General features: G+C 41.7%; 1 long non-coding RNA gene across 1 annotated transcript; it reads left to right on the plus strand.

The window, feature by feature from the left end:
* Window positions 1–1,193: 1,193 nt before the first annotated feature.
* Window positions 1,194–5,493, plus strand: LOC149359698 (uncharacterized). The gene is made up of 2 exons (XR_016288796.1): window positions 1,194–1,445; window positions 3,230–5,493. It is a non-coding gene; the product is annotated as an uncharacterized LOC149359698 (long non-coding RNA).
* The last annotated feature ends 607 nt before the right edge of the window (window positions 5,494–6,100 follow it).

Here is a 6,100-nt window from a genome sequence, read left to right on the forward strand (position 1 = left end):
TTGTCATTTCATTCGCCTTTTTTCGAGTTCTTGTTGATTTGTGTCTGCACCAGTTGTTTCCTTTTTTTTTGGCGAAAAAATGGGCCTTCTTCCCGTAGCGTCCTGTCTATAGCATATACGCTGCGCACGTGCTCTACCACGAGCAATGTTTGCCGACCAAGCACACGACGCACTGTGCGACAGTAATGCGGTGCAGTATTAGCAGAACCTCTCCAAAACTTCGTAAGTCACCTTTCCAGCATCGCAAAAACACTTTTACCATGGCGTTGCGGCTCGCGAGGGTCGGGAGTTGGGTGCAGCACTGAGGCCTGGCAAAGCTGCGTTTCACCGTTCCGTCGCGACTGCAGCGAGGTGACGGTTCATTTGACGGCTTGACAGAGTTGCGCCTAATTCCTTTATCGCCAAAACAACACAAGGCAGAAGCGTGCACAAGAGGCGCGCGACATTTTTCGGACAATATATTTCTCCAGCGCTGCACCCGATTTCTGCCACCCCCCCGCCCTTCTTAAAAAAAAAATGACCTCAATGGTAAAGACCCCTTCCGCTGTAAAGAGAGGCTGACTTCGTGAGTTTTGCAAAAGAGTAAACCTGTAGTTGAGACGGGCAGCCGCTACAGTAAACAGGCCCATTATTAAGATTATGTTCCTAACGTGCTTTTTTTTATCTTCGGTAGTATCTGTAGACACAAATTAATAAATATTGTTTGTTTTAAGCGCTTCCCACATTTTGCAACAGACCAGCTATCAGGCCTACAATTCAACTTCACTGTGTGACGAAAATTCCTTTACCATGCTGGCATGGCCCCACCTTGAGTATTTAGTCGTTAGGTGCGTATTAACTCTATGTTAGGTGCAATGCTGGCTTTTCTAGTCCGAGCAGATGTGCGCGCGCTTCATGCGGACGCCTACCGCGCAGTCTGATAGTCGATCCTCGACTCAAGGACGCTGAACCAGGCGTTGGCTTCTCAAGGGAGGGAGATGCGTCTAGAACCACGTTGGTAGAAATGCCAGCACTTCTAATTGTTAGTCCAGCCACACAGAATGAATTTCGCACCACAGAGTTACCGGCTCTCCCAAGGAAACAGAAACCGAAACTCCGTCCACGAGCAGCGGCAAAAAATAAAAAAAAAAGTCACACCGAAGCCAATCCAGTCCAATCCCAAAGTCGTCAGCAGCGGCGCCATGTTCTTTTTGTTGCCGGCTGGCCGGGAGGCGTTTCGGGCGTAGTTTTTTTTTTGTTGCTGTTGCGACTTGTGTGGTGTTTTCGTGCTGTGGTTTTCGAATGTGCTACAAAGCTGGTGCGTGACCTGCGCGCTTCGAAAGACCTTCTGAAGCACCTGAAGTTCTTCTCAAGATATTGGACGTCGTATTGCGCCCTGCACCACGCCGTGACAATGCCGGCATCAACGTGGAAGAACGAACGACCTTGTGTGATTGCTTACGAATGTGAGTACAGTTCTTGAAATTATCTGCCAAAATGTTGTACTGGGGTGCGTGAAGTGCTGTAAATGCTGCTGGGTGTTGTCTGACAACTTCTTCGGAGTGCAGTAGAAGTTTGAGTTCGATGCAACGGCTTCCGCAAGTGCGATGTTTGCACGTGACCGCGAACCTGTCACACAGCCACGGAAACCGTCGCTTCGCGCCTATAACTTCCTCTCCGCAGCGACGAAGTTGTGACATGGAGTACAGTTGCATGTTTTTACTCTCATGATATCGTTGTGCTCATTATTGCGATGATTGGGACCAACGAGCGGAAAGCACTGTGTTGGAACGACGTATGCTTCTCAGTGGCAGTAGTTCCCGGCGTTTATTCGTGCTTGTATGTGTGCGTGTGTACAGGGTATAATTCCAAGCTGAACAAAACATGGTCTGCCGAGTCCACGTTACAAATGCTCACAGTACTCAGGCCGTTCAGTGCCTAGAAGTGGAATGACGATGTAGCTACAACCGACTAGAGTTGCGCACGTCAAATGCAAGAGGAATGTTGCCGATGAGTTTCGCCGCGAAAATAACTTTTGGTAATCTCTTTCCGGCGTTATTCGCTCATAGAGAGTGCTTGTGGGCACTGGCTTTGTTTTTTTTTTTTTTTGGCATTTCAAGCATACTTCGTATTGGTGCAAAAATGAATTGCACACTTACGGCTGTACCATCGCAAACTGCGCATGATGTTTTCGTCTATGCTTTGAAATAATTTTATTTCGAAGGAATTTATGGTGACGCATGCGGTTTCTCCAGAGTTTATCAAAGAGAGAAGTACTGAGACTTGTAGTTGGCCGAGATGTTCCCACTTGCACTGTAGTGTCATGCCGTAAAAAGCTTATTATTTTATATTGAGTTTTGTTATGCCTGTGGTATTGGTGCTGATTCATTTGCCTGGCTGTAATCTCACTGCTTTTCTGCAGCAACTGGAATATAGCTTTATTGATATCGCTACCAGAGTGCTAGAGATATCGTGAGTTTTTAATTTATGTAACTGAATGGAGTCATTTATATGGATGCAATGGATTATACTGGCTAGCAGTTTAAAATAGTTATGTGACATTGTTAACGCACTTAATATCTTTCTACAACTATTTCAGCAGTGTCAATCCAGCATTAGTGGAGCAGGGAAGTGAAAAGTTTTCTAAATGCAGCAGGATCAGAATCCATCCCTTTGCTTAACGAGGGGGTCGTCGGCATCACCATCTTGTCAGATGTTTAGTGAGTGCAATTACTGTGTTTGAGTAGCCATTCCCAGAGACTCAGACGCTTGTAGACGCTTTGTGCTGCCTGTGAGCTACTGAGGTTGAGTGACAGCTGTTCTCAGTTTTCACTGCACCTAATTTACTTACTGCAATTAATCAGTCACTTGTAAAACACAGAAGACAGGTGAATTAGTTTCTAAAAAAAGTGATTGTGATTGTCACTGCATTATAGTGGCAATAAATATGTATTAGATGAATACTGTTACAGGCTAATGTAATAGTTATTCATTCTTATGAAATGTTCTTGTCTGGCAGCAGTATCAGTCACAGCTGGGTGGTGTTTATAGTTCTTTTCGAAGTGTACATGCCATTTATTTTGAAATCATATACTTTCTGTATTGTGCTGTTAGTACTCTTCAAAGCTAGATCACTAGAGTACTACTGCTTGTAGATTCTGATCTGATTGATGCTTTTGTTTGCATTAGTGTGAAAGCAGTTGTGTGGTAGGTCTCACTGACTGATTTTTTTTCTTTGGCCTATACGCAGACATCTGGGTACTTCAGACTGGCAAGCATGGGTGGTGCCTACCTGACACCTCCTCGTCTCTGCGCAGACAAGAATGATGCACCTAATAATCTACCGGCCATGTCACATCATTGGCTTACTGCAAGTGGTCAGCACAGTTTATGAATGGAAATGTTGGTATCTATGCAATTGAATTATTGTACTGTGGGATATGCACAATGAAGATCACATCCAAAGAATAGATGGAAGTGCCGATATGAACCAACAGTGCCTCCTTTTGACCAATTTTTATTTTCAGAATAATGCACTCAATTAAAAGATATGAATTCTAAACTAAATATGTCTATACCAGCATAGTTAGGAAGTCAGATCTTGTATCAAGCATTTGCATATTTTAAATGTGTGCTTTGAGTTGGTTGTTAATATCCCAGCACATTTATCCTCCTTACTATTTACTACAAAGGAATGAAATAGATTGGTTTTCGAAATATTTGTTTTGTTTCTCCTCTAAACCGAATATAGCTTTTCTTCTCATTTTTCTTTTTGTTCAGTTCACTTGATTACTGCAGCATATCATAGCTTTCTTTAGCAGTGAATTTTGCAGCCTGCTTATGGTGGTCTTTTAGATTGTTGGGCAAGCTGACCATTGTGAATCCAGGCAACACTTAAACTCAGCTCAGGAAAGCATATGCATAGGTATAGTATTAGTTGCCTGTGGACAGCAGCAGTTGAGTGAAGAAAGGGGGCTGTAACAGATGACATTCACAGCTTATGTTGTCACCTAACAAGGATTATTGAGCAGCCAACTGTTAAGCATCCTATTCTGGCCGCCCTGTATTCCCTATGGTTGGATCAATTTGTACATGTGAAGCAATGTAGGAAAACACAAGTTACATATATGTAATGAAAGAAACCAGTTCTTTTGTTGGCACAGTCAGAGATTTGATGTACAGCTTTTTTGTGGTTAATAGCGAGTAGTGCAAACCAGTCTGAATTAAATTGCCAACAAAGGCGCGTCCTTGTAGCAAATGGTAATATGCAGGATGGCTATCTGGTTCATTATTGCTCAGTATCAGACATAAAGTACTCCTTGAAATTTGCATCCTCATGGGACGATTTTTAGTCATGTAGAGTAGAAATGAATAATGTACTTTGTTTTGTCATTCTTGTACTTTGCGTCTTGCTTTAAGAATTTATTCCTGCTCAAAGGAGTACAGACACTTAACTTTTGGGTGCATGTTTTCTGCTTTGTAATGATTCGTAAGGCATGGATTATTATGTGGTATTCTAGTATGCCCGCTAAATAATTTACAGTTCAATTTCTTTCTCATGCTGTTTCGGTTTCAACAGCCGAACGATCACTGTGACATCAAAGTGTGCTTACAGGTCTAGGAGACATGAAGAAACTGATATAATCACTGCTTTGTCCTTTTAATTTGCTACAATGCTAAAGCCAAGCAGCCTCAACAGCCGGAATGACAACAAATGAAGAAGCAGCAATTTGCTGTTTTTTCATGCCTCATGTGACCTATAAGGGCACGTTAACGTTACATTCGTTGTTCGGATGTTGAAACCGTAACAGCATGAGAGAAAAATTCAATTATAAATTATTTATAGTTTGCAGCTGAATACCACCCGGTGATCCATGCGTAGTAGTGTCTTCCACATTACTGTGGAGAAGAAAGCATGCCACCAAAATTAGGTGCGTGTACTGTTTTAACATGAGGCAGTTTAATTCTGGAAAGTAGATCTCACGTGTCCTCTTCAAAACAATTGTGACTCCTTCATCATGTTCACTCTGCTGTGCATGCAATCCTTGGGACAGCTGTAAATGATATCCTTTCAGAATACTGCATAAAGGTATACAGTGCTTTCTAATTTTTAATTCTCACAGAATGAACATGCAGCTAGCCTTTTGCTGTGGCTCCGACTAGCATTGTGTACATTATGTAGGGCATAAGTGAATAAAATTAAGGCAGGCATATACTCAGAGCTGTTGAAGGCAGAAGGCTAGGCAGTATTTGTTTGAGTCGCTACTCCACTGTTTTTTCGTGAAAACATACTCTCTCTGAGGTGTGATCTTCGTTGCACATGTGGCGCAGAAAATGAATCTAAAATTACTTGATTGTCTCAAAATAAAATGTGCTCGTACTGTTCGTGTGCCATGTCTCCTATCAGTTTCATCATAAATGCTGCTAATTACTAAGGCTCGCCAGGAGCTGCAAACGTTCAATTCCATAAGCTGCTGTAAAAGTTGCTAAGTGAAATAAAGTTAGTTGATTGTATGTCGTGTGCTGTTGCTCTGTATGATTTCTTGCATGCTTACAGCAATCAGTGGTTACATCATATATGTTACATTGTACATGCTGGGCTTCTATAGGAATGTGGTGGCCAATTAGTTATTGGAACTCATTACTCAGATCTTATACAGTGTCAAAAGGATCACATTGCAATGAAATAAATGCATTCCAATGGATTTACGTAAAATTCATATAACTAGTTTCAAAAGAAAGTTGTTACAGTATTTCTTTTAAAGGATGTTAGCCGTGTTCCTATAACAATGCGGTGGCCAATTAGTTATTGAAACACTGTACCCAAATTCTGTACAAATTCAAAAGCAGCACATTACAATGAAATGAGTACACTCAAAAGAATTTCTAAACAATTTCTCAAGGAGTTTCTAAAGCAAGTCATTACAGAATTTCTTTTAAAGGACATTAGCCACATTTCTATAGCAATGCGGTGGCCAATTAGTTATTGAAACACTGTAGCCAAATTCTATACAGATTCAAAAGCAGCACATTACAATGAAATGAGTGCGCTCAAAAGGGTTTCTAAAGAGACTCCTCAAGGAGTTTCTAAAGCAACTCATTACAGTTTTTCTTTTAAAGG

This window comes from Amblyomma mixtum, chromosome 2 (assembly GCF_055824585.1).
Source record: "Amblyomma mixtum isolate Tamu chromosome 2, ASM5582458v1, whole genome shotgun sequence".
Lineage (NCBI taxonomy): Eukaryota > Metazoa > Arthropoda > Arachnida > Ixodida > Ixodidae > Amblyomma > Amblyomma mixtum.